This window comes from Amia ocellicauda, chromosome 10 (assembly GCF_036373705.1).
Source record: "Amia ocellicauda isolate fAmiCal2 chromosome 10, fAmiCal2.hap1, whole genome shotgun sequence".
NCBI classification, from domain to species: domain Eukaryota; kingdom Metazoa; phylum Chordata; class Actinopteri; order Amiiformes; family Amiidae; genus Amia; species Amia ocellicauda.
Genome location: NC_089859.1, coordinates 43,147,703 through 43,166,555, shown reverse-complemented (window position 1 = coordinate 43,166,555; position 18,853 = coordinate 43,147,703).

The following is an 18,853-nucleotide window of genomic DNA, read 5'->3' as shown; positions in this document are numbered from 1 at the left end:
CATCTTGAAACTGAACATACCTGAACATACTCAGTCATCAGCTGCTTCACTCTGTCTGCATTTCTTTCAAAAGGCACACTATACTCTGTGCTACACATTGGTATGCAGTATACAGTCATTTGACAATTGAGAGTAGCCTAATGTTTAGTGCATGCTGAAGACTTGCCGCTTCTCAGTACGGAAATTTCTGATGATTGAGGCCACAGTTGATCCTGAGTTGATTCTGAGGTTTGATTGAATCATTGTAGCTGCCTCAGTCATGGTCATGCCATGATTTACAACATGCTCTACAACTATTTCTCGGATTTCACTAGACACTATTTGCTGTTGCTGCCGCTGTCTGGTCCGTGGCCTTGTCCTCTACCACGTTCCCCCAACACCTCTCAAATGAGGCCCATGGCTGCCTCTCTGGTGAGGCCTAAGCCCTCCTCTATGACGAGGCCCACGACCACCTCTCAGAAGGGGTGCATGTCCCCTTCCATTCCTTTGACCACCACGTCTTCCTCCTCCCACTGCTTGACCTCTATTGTGACCTGGATGACCTGCCGGCTCCATGTTATCACTGTGTTGCTGGGGTGGATAGCACTCATTTCACTCGATACTCGTACCACAATGTGAAATCAATCATCAATAACCAGTTGGCAGTATTGGAAAAGCAATTACAAGGGCCTGCATACATACAGTAATGTCAAATCTGATGTGGAAGAACAATCATCTTCAACCAGGTTGGAGCGTTAGTTGCAATGCCTTTAATACACGCAGCGTGGAGAGGAACAGTGACTCAAGTAGATCCCAAAGTCGCTCTGCCTTCATTTTAACAGTCAGAGCTTTTATACACAAAAATCAAAGAGCTGGTTATAATCAGAAAGTCATTACTATGTTATCTTAAAAGTTAGCTAAGCAGAATTTATATCATTATAGGACAGAGTTCATAGATCAACACATGGATTAGGGAGCAGGCACTTCAATCATACTGTTTGACATTGTCTCCAAGATTCTCATCGTAAATAACAAACAGAAATCAAACTACCTTCTGGCCTGACCTTCTAGCTTGACCTTATCTTTCTTAAGTATACAAGAGAGAAAAACAGGTATTAGAGAAAGAATTTCTAACTTTCCTTCCACACTGAAAACATGGTGTGGAAAAGTGCTACATGATGATGAATGATGATGAAATATTACATCCATAGATAATGTAGTCCAACTGGTTCATGCTCCTCGGTTATTGGTGTCAATGGATCTCATTATCCTGAAACTTTCATGATCGAAACATGGAATATTGTTTGTCAGTTTCCATAAAATTATGCATTAAGAGTAATGCAACAGTCACTTATCATTTTGAGCAGCTGTATCAATTGATAGTTAGATCTTTGTAATGAAATGAATAGACAGTGATCTCAGATGTAATGTGTGAATTGCATTTTGAAATGGTAATACTTTGATGTAAGTTGTGTCATTTTAGTTCAATGAACAAATGATCTGAGGTTGATGTGTATTGTATCCAAGCAATTGTAAAAAAGTGTTAGAGTTTTGAAAAATGTGCATTTTGATCATCGAGTGTGAGTTTAGTGTCTAGAGTTTTGAAAAATGACATCAAGGTTCTGAAATGAGTGCCAAAGTGATTGTAAAAAAGTGTAATATCAGGGGACAGTGGCTATTAGAGATCTGGCCTCTGTATTAATGTAACAGGTCACATTGTATGTGTACACTGATACTTGATAGTATAATATAGTACAAGTAAAAAACATACATAGGTATCATAGAAGTATTTTGCAGAAATGATTATGGATAGTTATCAAAATGGAGAGGAAATGCTAAATCCAGTCTCCCCAGGCTGAGCTTCTATTGCTGCACCTGCTAAGTGGCTGCTGGCCCCACTATATGGATAGAGCCACACCAAGTACAAGAGTCTCCCCATTGCTATTTATATCTCCCTATCCAGTCTTCTATAGGTGTCAGGGTGGGGTGCCTATTCCCCTGCATGCTTTGAAACCTATAGCACCTGGGACGCACACTTGGGATCCGGTTCCTCTGCCCCTCACATACACATGAGGAATCCCAGGTGCTCAATACGTCATACTGTCTCTTTCATCTCATGTGTAAACTATGGACAAATACATGACTAAACGTGTTTAGTTGCTTTTCCCAGAATGCTTTGCGCCACGATATGCAAATAACGGGGACTATGATTGGCTCCCTGACATTACCCACACTGCGACTGATGCTATCCATTTCACTACCCAACAAAGACCCATAATATGCGTGTGTCTGTCTGTCTGTCTGTCAAAGTATGTGTGTGTGTTTCTGTGTGTGTCTGTCTGTCTGTGTGTGAAAGTGTGTGTGTGTCTGTCTGTCTGTCTGTCATGTAACTTGCACATCTGTGAGGGCACCACTAATGCCGAAAGAGATGTACACATATTGTTTATTTTCCATATATATGTATGTATGTATGTATGCATGTCCAATTGCTTTGACAATACAAATGAATTGAATTGAGAGGGAGAGAGAGAGAGAGAGAGAGAGACAGACAGACAGACAGAGAGACACACATACACACACACACACACACAGAGAGCCAGCCAGCCAGCCAGCTCAGTGATGACATGACGAGCCTCTCTCAGCTTACTGCTATGACAGCACAGAGCACGTACATTCCGTTTAACTAATCGTTAAACAAAAAAGGTTATAATTACATTGACTACAATACCGGTTAGTAAGACGAAGGTGAGTCTCTCGTTAGTATTATTAGTCAGACATTAAATAACTACGCAGGTTAGTATTTATGTCAGGTAACTTCTCGTTATATATATATCAGTCTCATTTACGTTTAGGTGCCGAGAAAGATCCTATTTGTTACCACAATTTCCCTTAACTGATTATTATTCAATGATTAAGGATAGGCAGGGCCACCAATAATCTAATGTCTATTAACTTGTGTCAATTTCAGACTAAACAGTTAAACAGGAATGAGAAGATATTTCTCGGCGTTGACAGATTTTATTTCTAAAATTATCAACAAAACAGTTTAATGCAACACACATTTATATTTAAGAAAACTAAATGATATTACACATTCTAGAGTTATGAATCACAGATTAACATTTCTAATTGATTTCTCAAATGTCATGAATCACAAACTCCAAACTGTTAAACTTATCTGAACTTCGTCGCAGAGAGGCCTCTCTGGCTTCGGGCTCAGATAACAGCACACGGCACGAGGTCTGTGTGGTTTGGAACAAAGGCAGTCTGGTTCGGCTTTGTCCAAGAACTTCCACTCAGTCGATGCACCTGGAAGTTGGGGTTTCGGGAATGTAGAGTCTTTTCCAAACAGATTTTCCACTGGTTTGAAGGCTCCAAGACTGTGCACAAAATCTTCTTTGTAAGCAGGGTTCCACCGTAGTTACTTGAAGACGAAGTCTTTGAGGAAAGCAGGGCCCTGTTTGTTCCAAGGGTCAAGTTTCTTAAGACTCAAATAGCTATTTAAGTGACTGACACTTTCGTATTCAGTCGACTTAGTCAATTGTCCAGCTGTAAAACTCCACTGATCAGGTGGGTCTGTAAAGTTATTTATTTAATAAAGTCCTTTAAAAGAATTCTTCGTACGGCTCAATCTCCTTCTCCCAGTTTAACTCTTCTGTTGCCGGCAAAGACTTGGTTGGTTTCTGATTCCGGTTCTGGCAACAGAGCTACAGGTTGAGCTGTGGCAGCGAGTTTCTGGTTCAGGTGAGAGAAAGAGAGAGAGAAAGACTGTCCGCTGTTCCTTAAAGTCTGTCAGATCAGTAGGTGATTGGTCCCTGAGTTCTTGAGATTGGATTTCGGTTTCAGCCCCCAGTGTCCTATTGGAGGGGGGCTTGATTTATGACTGATGTCAATCCATGCCATCTTTTGGAAATGCCGGTTGGCCCGGGTTCGTAGCTCTATGTCGGGATTTCGGCTCTCATCCACTTCAAAGAGTTTTTATCACCTACAGGCCCCTTTCTCCAGACATCTCATAGCAGAATTCCAAACTATTTGGCCTCTTCTCGGTGCCATCCTCCCCAAAACTGTCACTTTGATGCAAACCAGTTCCAAGCTGATGAGCTAAGGAAATCTGATAACTTTGGTGGGGGAGAGGTCTTCTTTAGATCCGTGCTTCAGCTCAGAGCCCAAATGCTCTTATCCAAATACACCCAACATAACGCTACATATGTATGTATGTATGTATATATGTGTAGAAGGAAAATTAGAAATTATTTTCTTACACCTGTTTTTCTCTCTTGTATACTTAAGAAAGATACGGTCAAACTAGAAGGTCAGCCCAGAAGATAGTTTGATTTCTGTTTGTTATTTACGATGAGAACCTTGGAGACAATGTCAAACGGTTTGACCTATGTGCCTGTTCCCTAAAACCATGTGTTGACCTATGAACTCTGTTCTATAATGATATATGTTCTGCTTAGTTAGCCTTTAAGATAACATAGTAATGACTTTCTAGCATGTATGGATGTATGTATGTATGTATGTCCAATTGCTTTGACAATACAAATGAATTGAATTGAGAGGAAGAGAGAGAGAGAGAGAGAGAGAGACAGACAGACAGACAGACAGCTCAGCGATGACATCACAAGCCTCTCTCAGCTGACTGCTATGACATCACAGAGCACGTACATTCCGTTGCTTGCCGTCTGTCAACCACTCAGTCACTGCTAGCCAGACTGGCTGGCTGGCTGGATGGGGGGGCTGCTTGCTGCTGCTGCGTACCTTAGCAAGCTTATTTGCTTGACCGGCCTTCCTACTCCTCTGCCCACATGCCCACCTATGCCCGATCTGCTGTTCACCTGGATCACAGCTCCGCCCCAACAAGGCAGATCTTCCCAAAAATGGTACAAACTGATCCACGTTCCCCTCCACGGAAAGCTTTAGCCCAAAATAAGGGACACATTCTGTAACAACATAATGGATGCCCACCCAACCTGTGACAAAACTTAGAAAAAAGAAAAACGGTCAGTCCTCCTGGGGGAGGGACACACAGCCACCCTGGCTGCCCAATATGTCAGCGCCTACCACAGCCTGAGGGACACAGTGACACACGAGCACCGGCTGTAAATATAATGTAAATACTCATTTGTAATGCATGTCATTGTATTTCAAAAAAGGAATCTGGAAATAGTAAACCAATTTTCTTTATTTGTATGTATTTAAGATCACATTTTATTACATTTTCTTTTTCTGTACTTGATAACATCTTATTGTGATTCAAAATTCTATTATTTATTTTCCGTATGTATGTATGTATGTATGTATGTATGTATGTATGTATGTGTGGAAGGAAAGTTAGAAATTCTTTTCTCACACCTGTTAATCTCTCTTGTATACTTAAGAAAGATAAGGTCAAGCTAGAAGGTCAGGCCAGAAGGTAGTTTGATTTCTGTTTGTTATTTACGATGAGAACCTTGGAGACTGTCACGGTCTCCCCTGCTTCTACCTTAGTTCACCACCAGAGGTCTCCCTCTCCCAAATACTAGTTTAGTGCTTCTCTTGTCCTTTGTCCAGTCAAACCAGTCTTTCCACATTCTTCCCTACCAGGTGCACCTGTTCTGTCCTCCTCTCCTATCATTGGTCAATCCTTCATTCACCTCGTTCAATCCCTCTCTCCTTCACAGTACACAGTACCCCTCTGTTTCCTAGATTCATCGCGAAGTCTTGCATTCTCTCCTGAATCAATTCTAAGCCTTGTTTCTTGATTGCCTTCCCGTGTATTTTTGACCTCTTGCTTCCTTCTCTCGTTTACCCCTTTCGGATCTCTCTACTAGCCTGTTCGCTTGATCGTTTGACCTGGACTGTCCCTGTTTATGCTCTCTCGTTTTGCCCTTATTGGATTATCTGCTTCAACTCTAAAGCCTGCACTTGGATCCTTTCCTTTTCCTAAAAAAACCTGTGATTCTTATATGTTCAAACCGAATATTGTAAGGGACATATATGCTGCAAAAAACACATATATAAATTGCATAATATTAATGTATTTTTAATCATATATGTCCCATATGCTCTTGCCTTGTCCTAAGTGGAGCCCTATGCCTATAATCAAACATGGTCATATACTGTATAATCAACCTTAGATCAACTGCTCTTTCAAATCCTGTAGGAAAATGAACAGTCCGCATAAAGGTCAGTGATATTTTGACAGCAGATCCTCGAACCAGTTTCTGCACTGTACAATTTCCAAATTTGCCAACTGCATATAAGTGATATTGGTCATCACTGACACAGAGAAAGTGTGAAACCGTGAAAATACTGCCATCTTTCAATATCACAACCGAGTTGTTCCTTTTCTTTGTCTTTGTGTATGTTTGGCTTTGAATGACCTCTCCGTTGATAACTATTCTGCTGTAGTACCTGCCAATAGAGGTCCCAGGTACATCTAGCAATGCATGCAATGCATTCATATTATTTTCAGACACTGGCCTAATCTTTGGCACTCCAAGTGCAAGTCATATCTAGTATAATTCTTTACATGACGTTTACCAGAGGTCATTTCTGTGTAGAATGATTTAATTTCAGGTGAAACATCATTGGATGAGCAGGCCTTAGCTATGCGTGGCAATGCCCGAGACCATGCTACTCTTTTGCAAAGCTGCTGAGGCACTGCATTACTGCTTTTGACTTGCTTGAGCAAGTAGCCATTATAGCTCTCAAACATGAAAGCAGACTGGGCCCAGAGAGGACCCAAATTCTCAACACTCTTAGTCAAATGCAGAAGTGAATGCATATTGTAGGTCACCTGATCTTCGCCATACAAAGACTGAACTGATTTAACATAAAGCTCAAGAGCCTCATGAGCATGGTCAATATCCTCTTGGCTAATGTCTGAACCTAGCAAAATGCTCACACCCTCCACAAGTAGAGCCCAGTGGCAAAGATACCTGTTTGGAAGTATCCCCTCCAGGACTGGCAAACTGTAATATAAAAGCCAGTTCTGTCATTCGTGAGCTTTCCAAAACCTTAGCTCAACAATAGACCGTGGGATTCTGGAAAAAATGCTTAGAGGCTTGATTGCTAAAAGATTTACATCCACTGTTACAGTGTTCAAACCAACATACCATGGTTTACTATAGCTTTTGGAATCAAACCATAAAGTGGCTATTTGCCGGCAAACCCCCAGCAACACACAATGCATGTAATCAGGGACCATGCCATTGATCAGGTCAAAATCTGGCAAGTCCACAATTGGAGATGGCCCTTTTATGCCCAAAATGCTCTGTTCATTATTTTTGGCAATCTCACCTATTTGCACAGTTGTGTCATGATCTCTAAGGAACACCTGGATGAAGACAGTGCCCACACCCATACTCTCCATTAAACTGCTTGAAATTTTGCAGTAAAGGTCGTGCAACAGCATCACATATGGCACATAATGCATAGACCTTTGTCGTTTTGATTGAGTGATCTACTGGATCCTGCCACTGAAGACCTGTTTGTCCAAGACTTTTGCATTCCTCCACAAAAGGTTTGAGGAAGCTAGTCATTTGTGGTTTTGATGACCCAAACCACAAGGCACATAGTATGACATTTGTATCTCTTTCCTCTGGGGGTAATTCATTAACAGAGCATAGTAAGGGCCATATGCTGTATTTAGATGACTGGAACACTGGCACTCCATCACAATTGAAAGACAGGGAAAAGAATGAATCACTAACTGATTTCAGATATTTGTACAACTTCCCATCTGAAAAATCTGTTATTCCATCTGTTTTGGTCATTGTAAATATTTGGAATAGGCTCATTCTCCAAAAGAGCTTGAAGTTGATTCCTCAAAGGTATACAAATAAAAAATTGACCCAGCTCTAAACTTTGTCTCACAGATGGTATTCTGATTTGTCTACATAATCTTTAAACTCCTTCTCTAGCATGTACTTGCTACTTGGGATGCTTGCAGCATCCCCACTACATAACCTTAACAGCTTCAGTAGGTCCTCCATTAAAGCCTCTGTTACATTGTGCTTCATGGAAAATGCGAGGATGTTCAGCCAACTGGCATCTGTGACATGGTCATTTGAGGGACCTGAAGACACCAGGTTTGATTGGTTGGTATTCTGTAACAAATGGGAAAGAATCCAAATTTGAGTGATCATAAGCAAAGTGTGTACCAAAAGAAACCTGTTTTACTCTAAATGTTGATATTCTTGTTCAACAATATGGCAAGCTGTTTTGACTGTTATTAATTCCCAGGATGTTCATCAAGATTAAAGCTAGTGTTCACAACCCACCCCACCATCTACCTGTATGCTCCTTTCACTTTTACAGACACAATAATACATTACATTTTAGCATTGCTGTTGTGCTTAGATTTATATTGGTGTCTTGAGATGGAAGCCATCTCCATAGGCTACAGATGAATATATTATTATGACATAAAATTATTAGCCATGCATAATATTTTACTGACAGTACTAATGCCAGGCTGCTAATTTATAGAATGTCTGTAAACCTAAAATGGGCGACATATCCTGCTGAGGGACACTAACATTGAGACGCTATGGCGAGCAGTGAAAGCATTGCTCTCATTTCTTGGTTTCATGTCGAAAGGGTGTTTGTTGTGAATATTTAGATATGGTGACTTCGTTCATTGTTCAGTTCACGGGCAGCATTTAAAAACAACATGACCAGCTGTAGTGGGAAATCTACTCGCCTTCAGATATGTTTGTCAATGCATTTTACAACATTTTAAACACATTTTTAAAACCTTAAAACTTAACATAACTTAAACTAAACATTATTTGTACAATTATGTTCAACAATAAGTATAATGCCTATTTATGAATATATTATAGTTTATCATATTTAATACACACATTTCTAGGGCCTATAAATTATCAATATGACCAAAACTTTGCTGGAAAAACAAGTTTTGCCTTGTTTTCCACCTGGTCCGAGTACGACGAGGAATCATTCTTTCTTCTTGGCAACTGTTAAAGCAACACAATTTTCGTTTCGCCATTTTGCATAATAGAAAACACATCGCTACATGTAGGCAAGTGAATTAGGGCCATAAGACCATACAATATGCCGATTGGTTGATGTTTGAACTGCTGCGCGGGATCCAATAGAAATCCAGATCACTGACTCATTGAAGCAGCCAGACAGCGGTAACACGGGCCGTTGCTTTAAGTTTCAACAGAGGTTTCAGATCGATTAAACATGGATTTCTAACGTCACCCCGAAGGAAAGAATAATTGTATCTTGTTGTAATTATTACTCAGGGATTTGTGTTGATTCAGGTTGGTTCATTTAGTAATTTATAAGCAAAGTAGTTGGTTTGTTCAATAAGACAACAGTTGCAAGAGTTAAGGTTACCTTGCTAGGAGCTAACTGAGCCAGCAACAACTTTGATATTGCCCTTGCTTCGTGTATTTAGGTAACGTGAACTGGATTCATGTATTTGTTGGTTTATGTTGAATGGGTATTATACCGTTAACATTAGACTACATTTACTTTTTTTACTGTCAAGCGATTCAGTTTTGAATCTATTTCATTACACAAATCTACCTACGTTGGTCAGGGGCGGGTGGGTTAATTGAGTTAAAATATTTGAATCGCGTTAGTTTCTCACAACTAACGTTAATGAATCAGATTACCGCGTTAAATCGACAGCCCTCATTATCGATTGTACTAATCTTTCACAGATCTGCAGCTAACTTGCATGCAGCTGACATTTAGCTGGCCTAGCATTATGTCTGTGTCTGGCAAACTGGTCTTACAAAGCAAAAATGATGCCCATGACGCTACAATCAGACTCACAAGACACAAAACTGTGACCTTCCCATGTGAGATCTGATGAAACAGCCGTGATCTAAATTCACTAAAAGCCAAACTCTTCTAAAGCCCAAGGTGTGATGAGAAAGTTTGCAGTGGTCCAATGGGTCAGTGGGGAGGATGCTGGGATGTATAGCGAGGTGGAAACCGAAGCCATACGTAAATATGATGACACCAAGATGGATGACGATGGATACCCGCAAACTGACTGTTCAGCTGCTGTGGGATGGCAGAAAGGGAAAAAGCCAAAACATGGCTGGCCAGTGTACGCTGCCTCTATCAAGTTTGTGAGCAGTAAGTAGACCTATCTAATGCATTTTGTTTTTACACTGTCGGGGCCAATAAATAATGTGAAGCTGTTATGATACACGGATATACGGATTCAGATGAAACTGATGTTGAGAATACACCGGTAAGACTGTTTGTATTCCACTGTCACCGAATGAATGACATGCATATAATCACACACCATTTACTTAAGTACCAATTCACATAATAATACATTTGAACTTAAAAAACAAAGAAATCTGGTATTAAATCTAGGCAAAGTCCTACTGTTATTTAGAACAGTAAAACCAGCAGTGACAAAAAGTCTATGCAAGGGAAGTCAATCACCTTCATTTATATAGCGCTTTTAACAATATGAATTGTTTGAAAGCAGCTTTCCAGTGATAAGAAATGAAAGTGACAGAGATTGTTTTGGCTTTACAGCAGCTCTAGAATAAAGTTATTGTCCAGCTCAAGTTAGTTTTGATTGATTGACTTGCATGCGAAGATCATTAGTTATTAACGACAACGTTGTAACAGAAAACCCTTAACGCGCTCCGGCCGCCCATCCGCACAAAACAGAGCCTGGTGGCTCAACAACGCGCTCCCGGAAATAGGTTCCAAGGTGCGAGCGATTATCCGCTATCTGTGCGCAAACATACGCAACCTCTGCGCAAACACCGACAACAAAGTAACCTTCTTGTTTTTGCACCTGACTATGTCCAAAATATGCATGTCATTAAGAACTGTGGTAACACTTTATTTGAATAGTCCAGAATGATGCATTAGTTAAGCATAAGTACACTAGTAATTCTGATTAGTAAGGACATATTACCCATTATTTAACATGTATTAAACATTTGAAGGATCAACATTCTTTCATATTAACAACTTAGCAAACCATATTATTTGTGTGTAGTAATGTACCTCACCATCTATTATGTTAACTGGACTATGTTTAGTTATCTTCTACTCATTGATTAGCATATTCTGTCTTGATAATCTCTGAATTGTGTTCAGGGGACGGGGTTTATGTCAATTCTAGGGTTAGTGATGTCACTAACCCAGCCGTTTGTTGTAGTCCTTAAAAAACGATTTCTTTAACAGCAAATATCTCCCTTTGCTTTGAACTTTGAGCTTCGTAACTTTGCAGATGTTGTTTATGCTCAAACAGCAACATTACACACTAACTAAAGTTAGAAAAGTGAAATCATATTCAAGCACCCCGTTAAAGCTCTGATTTCAGAGAGAAGCGCAGAGAGCTGCTATTTGATTTGCGCTCATTTCATTCCTAAAGTTTACACACATTCATTTCACACGGACATTATTGCCTAGTGATTTCAGACATTTAAGTTTCGTGATATGATCCCCTGGCTCACCTGTTATCCATCAAACACAAGCTGTGACTGTCTCAGCCTTAGCCGCATATTATTCGGCAAAATTATTCGTTATTGGTTTTGAAGCCATTATCCGTGCCTTTCCGAATAAGGTATTGTGCTTCGGGACACCCCTAGTGTAAATCTTTACAACAGGGAGTCCAATTCTCTTTAGTACTGTGTTGTTGGCAGTTTAGCCATAATTATTGCCTTATTCTAGGCCAATAAACATAAATATCACTGAATTAGTGCAATAATTAATGTGAATATAACTTTCACTTTAGAACAGGCGGTCAAATTGTCTTTCTTACAATATTTGAGCAATTTATAACTGTAAAACCAGCACTAATTAAACATAGTTACTAGCTTCATATTGTTCAGTTAATTTAATAGATACATTATGTATAAGGTACACTTATAAATTTCAATTAAAGAAGTGAATTTATAGTATTACCTTATCACGAATCCTGGAGTCTTGTAGAACTCAATTTCTGTAATAATTGGACGCAGACAGATATAAATTGTCAATTTATTCAAAAACAAAGACTAAATGTAGCACTACACTAATTATACAAAAGGGAAAAACTAATTAAAATTCAACTCTAGATCAACAAATCAAAGACAAATCACTTCCGTGACCAAATCAAAGACCATGGGATCGCATATGATAACACACAAATCTTTAAACAAAAAAGGTTATAAACACATTGACTACAATACCGGTTAGTAAGACGAAGGTGAGTCTCTCATTAGTATTGTTAGTCAGACATTAAATAACTACGCAGGTTAGTATTTATGTCAGGTAACTTCTCGTTATATATATATATATATCAGTCTCATTAACGTTTAGGTACAGAGAAAGATCCTATCATTACTTGTTACCACAATTGCCCTTAACTGATTATTATTCAATGATTAAGGATAGGCAGGGCCACCAATAATCTAATGTCTATTCACTTGTGTCAATTTCAGACTAAACAGTTAAACAGGAATGAGAAGATATTTCTCGGCGTTGACAGATTTTATTTCTAAAATTATCAACAAAACAGTTGAATGCAACACACATTTATATTTAAGAAAACTAAATGATATTACACATTCTAGAGTTATGAATCACAGATTAACATTTCTAATTGATTTCTTAAATGTCATGAATCACAAACTCCAAACTGTTAAACTTATGTGAACTTCATCGCAGAGAGGCCTCTCTGGCTTCGGGCTCAGATAACAGCACACGGCACGAGGTCCGTGTGGTTTGGAACAAAGGCAGTCCGGTTCGGCTTTGTCCAAGAACTTCCACTCAGTCGATGCACCTGGAAGTTGGGGTTTCGCGAATGTAGAGTCTTTTCCAAACAGATTTTCCATTGGTTTGAAGGCTCCAAGGTTGTGCACAAAATCTTCTTTGTAAGCAGGGTTCCACCGTAGTTACTTGAAGACAAAGTCTTTGAGGAAAGCAGGGCCCTGTTCGTTCCAAGGGTCAAGTTTCTTAAGACTCAAATAGCTATTTAAATGACTGACACTTTCGTATTCAGTCGACTTAGTCAATTGTCCAGCTGTAAAACTCCACTGATCAGGTGGGTCTGTAAAGTTATTTATTTAATAAAGTCCTTTAAAAGAATTCTTCGTACGGCTCAATCTCCTTCTCCCAGTTTAATTCTTCTGTTGCCGGCAAAGACTTGGTTGGTTTCTGGTTCCGGTTCTGGCAACAGAGCTACAGGTTGCGAGTTTCTGGTTCAGGTGAGAGAGAGAGTAAGAGAGAGAGACCGTGCGCTGTTCTTTATAGTCTGTCAGATCAATAGGTGATTGGTTCTTGATTTTTTTAGATTGGATTTCGGTTTCAGCCCCCAGTGTCCTATTGGAGAGGGGCTTGATTTATGACTGATGTCAATCCATGCCATCTTTTGGAAATGCCGGTTGGCCCGGGTTCGTAGCTCTATGTCGGGATTTCGGCTCTCGTCCACTTCAAAGAGTTTTTATTACCTACAGGCCCCTTTCTCCTATCTCATAGCAGGATTCCAAACTATTTGGCCTATTCTCGGTGCCATCCTCCCAAGACTGTCACTTTGATGTAAACCAGTTCACATGCTGATGAGTTAAGGAAATCTGATAAATTTGGGGGGGAGAGGTCTTCTTTAAATCAGTGCTTCAGCTCAGAGCTAAAATGCTCTTATCAGAATACACCCAACATAACGCTACACTGGTTAATTCTGTTCTGGGAAAACCACAATCCTGCAGGTTTAATAAGTCTCTCTACACATCAGTCCCTGAGTACCTTCAACCAATGGTCATTTTGACCAATTAAGCCCAAGAATTGAGTCAATTAAGTTGTCAAGGACTACCCAGTGAAGACGTGAACTCACGACTAGGTCACACTGTGAGCTCACCAGAGCAGACATTACACTGAGCTCACTGTGAGCTCACTTAGCGCTTTTCCAGCGACATGGTGCCGGTGCTGGAGCCGGAGCTGCTGCTCGGCCTGGGATCCAGCTGATCTTTTTTGAACCGGCCCGCTTTTCCACCGGTTTTGACGTCACTGGATGTGGGCGTTCCCAAGCATGGAGTAGAAGTGGAGAAACACAGCAATTGTAATCAGCACCGAGGCGACTGCGTCTTTAAACCCCATTTAACATCACAATCAAACTCATTCCGCGTCTATGGCAAATCGTAACCCTAATGTTACAAATGTTCCCTAAATATGTGTTTTGCAGAATACACAAGCAAACGTTATGGAATATCAGCATTTTATCGACACACATGATATAACTTATTGTTCTTTAACATTGATGAGAATAATTAACATGAATAAACTTACTGCTGAAGATGTAACCCTTACCTAATGGCTAACCCTAACTATGTTACAAATGTTCCCTAAACACTTATTTTGCAGGATCAATAAAAAATTGTTAGGATTTTTTAAACTTTTACTGACACACATAGTTAATAGCAATGTGTTATAACTTTACCGAAAATAATAATCTGTATATCTTTAATTGTTTAGACGTCATTAAGATATAATGCATCTTTCACATAGGGAAAATTTGTAACATGTTAGGAAAAACAAACAAATGATTTGAAAATATTCATAATTACAGCATACAATTTGTCAGGCTTCATAAGAATGGTATTTATAACATACTCTGTAAAAATCAAGCAAATAGCATTTGTGGTTCACGAGAAAATATATATATATAATCAAAGCTATCAGACTATAGCAGCCGGTGTATGAAGACACATACGATTATACAGCATTATTTGGCAGCTTCGCAAGACCTAATTTGAAACGTTGTTGGTAAGTTAGATAATTAGTGGGGACCCTCTATTTGCAGTTCTTCCCCTCCATAATTGCTAAAATAAAGTTTTACTGACATTTTATTGACCCTACCACTGCATAGGGCACATCTGTAACATGAACGCTACTGAATGGCACATACATTGAAAACTACGGAGAACTGAGACAAATCCACTTTACACTTCATAAATAATCTTAAAACGTTTCCAACCAAGGCAACACCCACTTGAAATACGTTCATTCTCATTTTTGGTAAACAAAAAGAGAGATTGTTACATATGTTCCCTGTGATGCATCTACAGAGAGAGAGAGACAGACAGACACTAACACTCTCTCTCTCTCTCTCTCTCTCTCTCTCTCAGCTGGGAGTGTGTGGGAGGGGTCTGCAGTGAGCGGGAGTGCTGCTGAGAGCTCTGTCCTTTGGCTGCGTTTTTTTGTTGCTTTACTTTTTTCAGTTTGTTTATTTTGTCTTCTGTTTTCAGTGCTTTTCTTATTGTGGGGGAACAGGGGAGGGGAGTGGGGAGTACCGGTAGTTCTTCCCGGGTCGGGGGGTCGGACCCCCTGAATGCGTCTTTTGAAAAACTGACCCGACGCCATGGAGTCAAGATCGCTCCGGTGCAGTTCTGCCCCCTAGAGCAGTGTGTGTTAGCGGTTGGGGAGGTAGCAGGGTGTGAAAATATCAAGTCTGCTGCCATTGTTATCTTCTTAAAAACCACTGATCTGGTCAATCAGCTAGTGGCTAATGGCACAGTGTTAGACGACACTTTCACCCCGGTGTTGCCGCTCGCTGCTCCTGCCCGGAAGGTAACGCTGTCTAACGTCCCTCCGTTCATCCGCACCGGCTCGGGCAGCTGATGTCCGGCATTAAGAGGGTCCCGCTGGGCTGCAAAGCCCCGCAACTGAAACACGTCGTGTCCTTCCGAAGGCAGCTGTATATGATCCTCAATAACATCAATGAGGATCTTAATGTCATTTTTAAATTTAAGATCGACAATACCGACTACGTCGTGTTCGCTACTTCGGAGTCCATGAAGTGTTTCAGGTGTGGGAGCGAGGGGCATGTCGTGAGGAACTGTCCCGAACAGGACAGGGAGCGGGAGGAGGAGCGGGGCGACGCGGGGAGGAATAGAGACACCGGCCCGCAGCCACAGATGCAGCGGGCAGACAGAGATCGAGCCCCGGCGGAGGAGACAGTCGCCGGTCGGACCGATGGTACCACTGATGCCGTGACGGGGGAAGAGCTGCCCGGAGGCGATGACGCACAGCTGGGGGACGGGGTCGAGGCAGCGGGGGATAGTGACGACCGAGACGCCGGGGGGAGATGGTGTTGAGGCGGTGCACGGGGCGCTGGTTAGTGACGAGGAACAACCTCAGCAGCCAGCAGACGGGCGGACAGACACACAGGGTGTAGCCGAGGAGGAGGCAGGGCCAGGCTCGGCGGTACAAGCCGAGGCGCCGGGTGGAAAAAACGCACTAAGAAGGTGCTGGGAGGGAGCACGGACGGTGTTGGTAAATAGTGGCAGTAAAAGAAGTGGTGGCACAGTAGTGAAGCTGGGGTAGCGAGCGGCTTGGTGGGGAAAGGTCCGGCTACACGCTGGAGCATCGCGGCAGCCACCGGGGACGCCTCGGGCTCGGAGTGACAGTGAGGGCGGCTTCACGGATTCCTCTCTCGCCTCCTCGTCCTCGGTGAGTCAGAGCTGCAGTGAAGGATATCAGGAGGTTTTTAGAGAAAACGAAGGGAAAGAGGTCTGTTGTAGTGGAGCAGTTTTTCCCAGATCGTGCACGCCTGCTGGCCTCTATTAAGTTTTTACAGAAACCCTGACCTATCAATTTGTACAACACTCACTGAAAACCATGGTTGGGGTCAATTCCTGTTTTTCAATTCCAATTCCTCCTACAAATCAATTCAAAATTGCAATTACTTTTTGCATTCACAGAATATTCTTTATTGGAATTGAATTGAAAAGGGAATTAAAAATTGAATTGGAATTGACCCCAACCCTGTTGAAAACTAAACAAAAAATACAGATCTGGTTCTTCAAATCTTCACTCTGGTTTCATTCTGTGTCGTAGTTCATTTATCTTGCTGTTAATTGCACCACCAATTACACTCTTTGGGTTACTGGGCAATTTTTTCAAGGTAGCCCCTAAAAAACATGTATCACATAGATTTAATGACTTGCACATAGATATATAAAAATCTTTTAATAAACATACCACATATCTTTGAGAAGGGTTCATTAGTTACATATTGCCACAGTAAATCAACATTTTTGTGTGTGGGTGTATTTAAACGTTTTGGTGTATGCTCTTAAACTTGTCTTACACTAGTTCATAGTAAAATCTGTACTTGGCGAAGCAGCTATGCAAAGGCAGTCTTTTCTCCATTAATACCTTGCTTAAGCATTACATTGATGTGGCACAACTGGACTGAAATGTGAAGTATTTGCTCAAAAGTCAAATTTAAATGAGACATGAAAGTTTATATTGTCAAGGATCCCATGGCACTATTCATTATTATTATGTATTAATATGTCTGAAGCATTAATCCAAGGTGATTTACAAGGTGTTGTTGAAAGAGTGACGTGGCTGAATTCTAAGTCAGGCTTCCCTCAATCAGGTCTAACAAATTTGTTATGACTCCACCTTTACTGCTGTGTAGTAATCTGCTGGTACAAAATGGCTGCACCCCAGAGGGTGGTGGGTGAAGGGAGTCTGTAGAGCACTTTGGGATCTTTCCAGCTGCTACATGTAAGGTATTATTATTTATTAATAAATTAACTCTAGTCTCTGAAACTAAAACAAAGGCCAAAGGAACATTTCAAATGCTAACCCTTTGTGTTCTATACAGTTAAAAAGGAGAGTTAGAAATTTTGTACAACAGCATTTACATACCATATATGGCTTCCACCTTTAAGCGATCCAGAGGTGTCTTTTTCTCCGAAGTTGGATCTCTCTTGCTGCCACCACCACGAAGATTGCTCTTTAATAATGTTGGAAAGTCAAAGACAGCAACCGTCAGGGTTCTTGCATATGACGTATTCGTGCTGCACCTCTCTGCAAGGATCCAGGACAGTTTGTCAATGTAAACTCCAGTGCCTGGGAATATTTCCACCTAAAAGACAATGGTAAATAAAAAACAAGTTTATCCCCAAACTATTCTTATATTATGTTAAGTGGAATACTCAGACATTATCAGTAAGGCTGTGATTTTGTTACAGAAATGTGTTATTAAAGACCACAGTATGTCTCAATTCTAAGTTTATTAATTTACAGACATAATAAAGTCAGTGAATCTGTGACACCCATAATTCAATTACATTCTTATTATCAACTATAACTATGAATATAACTGATAATGTAGCATCATTAGATTGTTTACAACCAATATTTGTTTTCAATATATATATTTTTACCTTGTCTTTGTAATATTGTAGACCAAGAGTGTTATACCTGTTTTGGTGATTCTTTGTCAGATTCAGAACAATTTGCTGTGGGGCTGTCAGAACCACTTGATGGTGACACACTTTTGTCTTCATTGCTGATAAATGTGGCTTTTGTTACAATTTTTTTCAGATTGTCCAAAAGGTCTGGAATCTCTGGAGAAAAAAACCTTAGTATTAAATGATAATCATTTCTAGTAATATATTTAATACAAAGTGAAAACAAAACCATCAATGCCTGCAATTATACTTGAGAGACTTGCTCTATGTTATTGGCAAACTGACCTTTTTGTGGGTCATTAACATTAGCTACGAAAAAAATAGAAGAGATAAAATACAAGAATTACCAGGTCTAATGTAATGCATATAGTCATTAATGTAGGATTATGAAGTTATGTTGAAAAACTTTATTTAATAATCAGTATTATTAAACTATTAGACAGTGCACATTAAGAGTCTGTATTGTGGTTCTAGATTACTTCAGTATGATCAACTATAATACATTACTCTGGAATCTAAATTACTGAAGAATAACATTTATCAAGGTAAGGAATTACTTGCTATAAATAAAAAAACTTACCATCAACCATACGGTTTCGAAGACATTGGTTTTCATTTTTAAGTCTTTTTAAGTGTTTTCCTTTTCGAGCTGCTTAACTTTTTGCTGTAGCTCAACTTCACTGGAC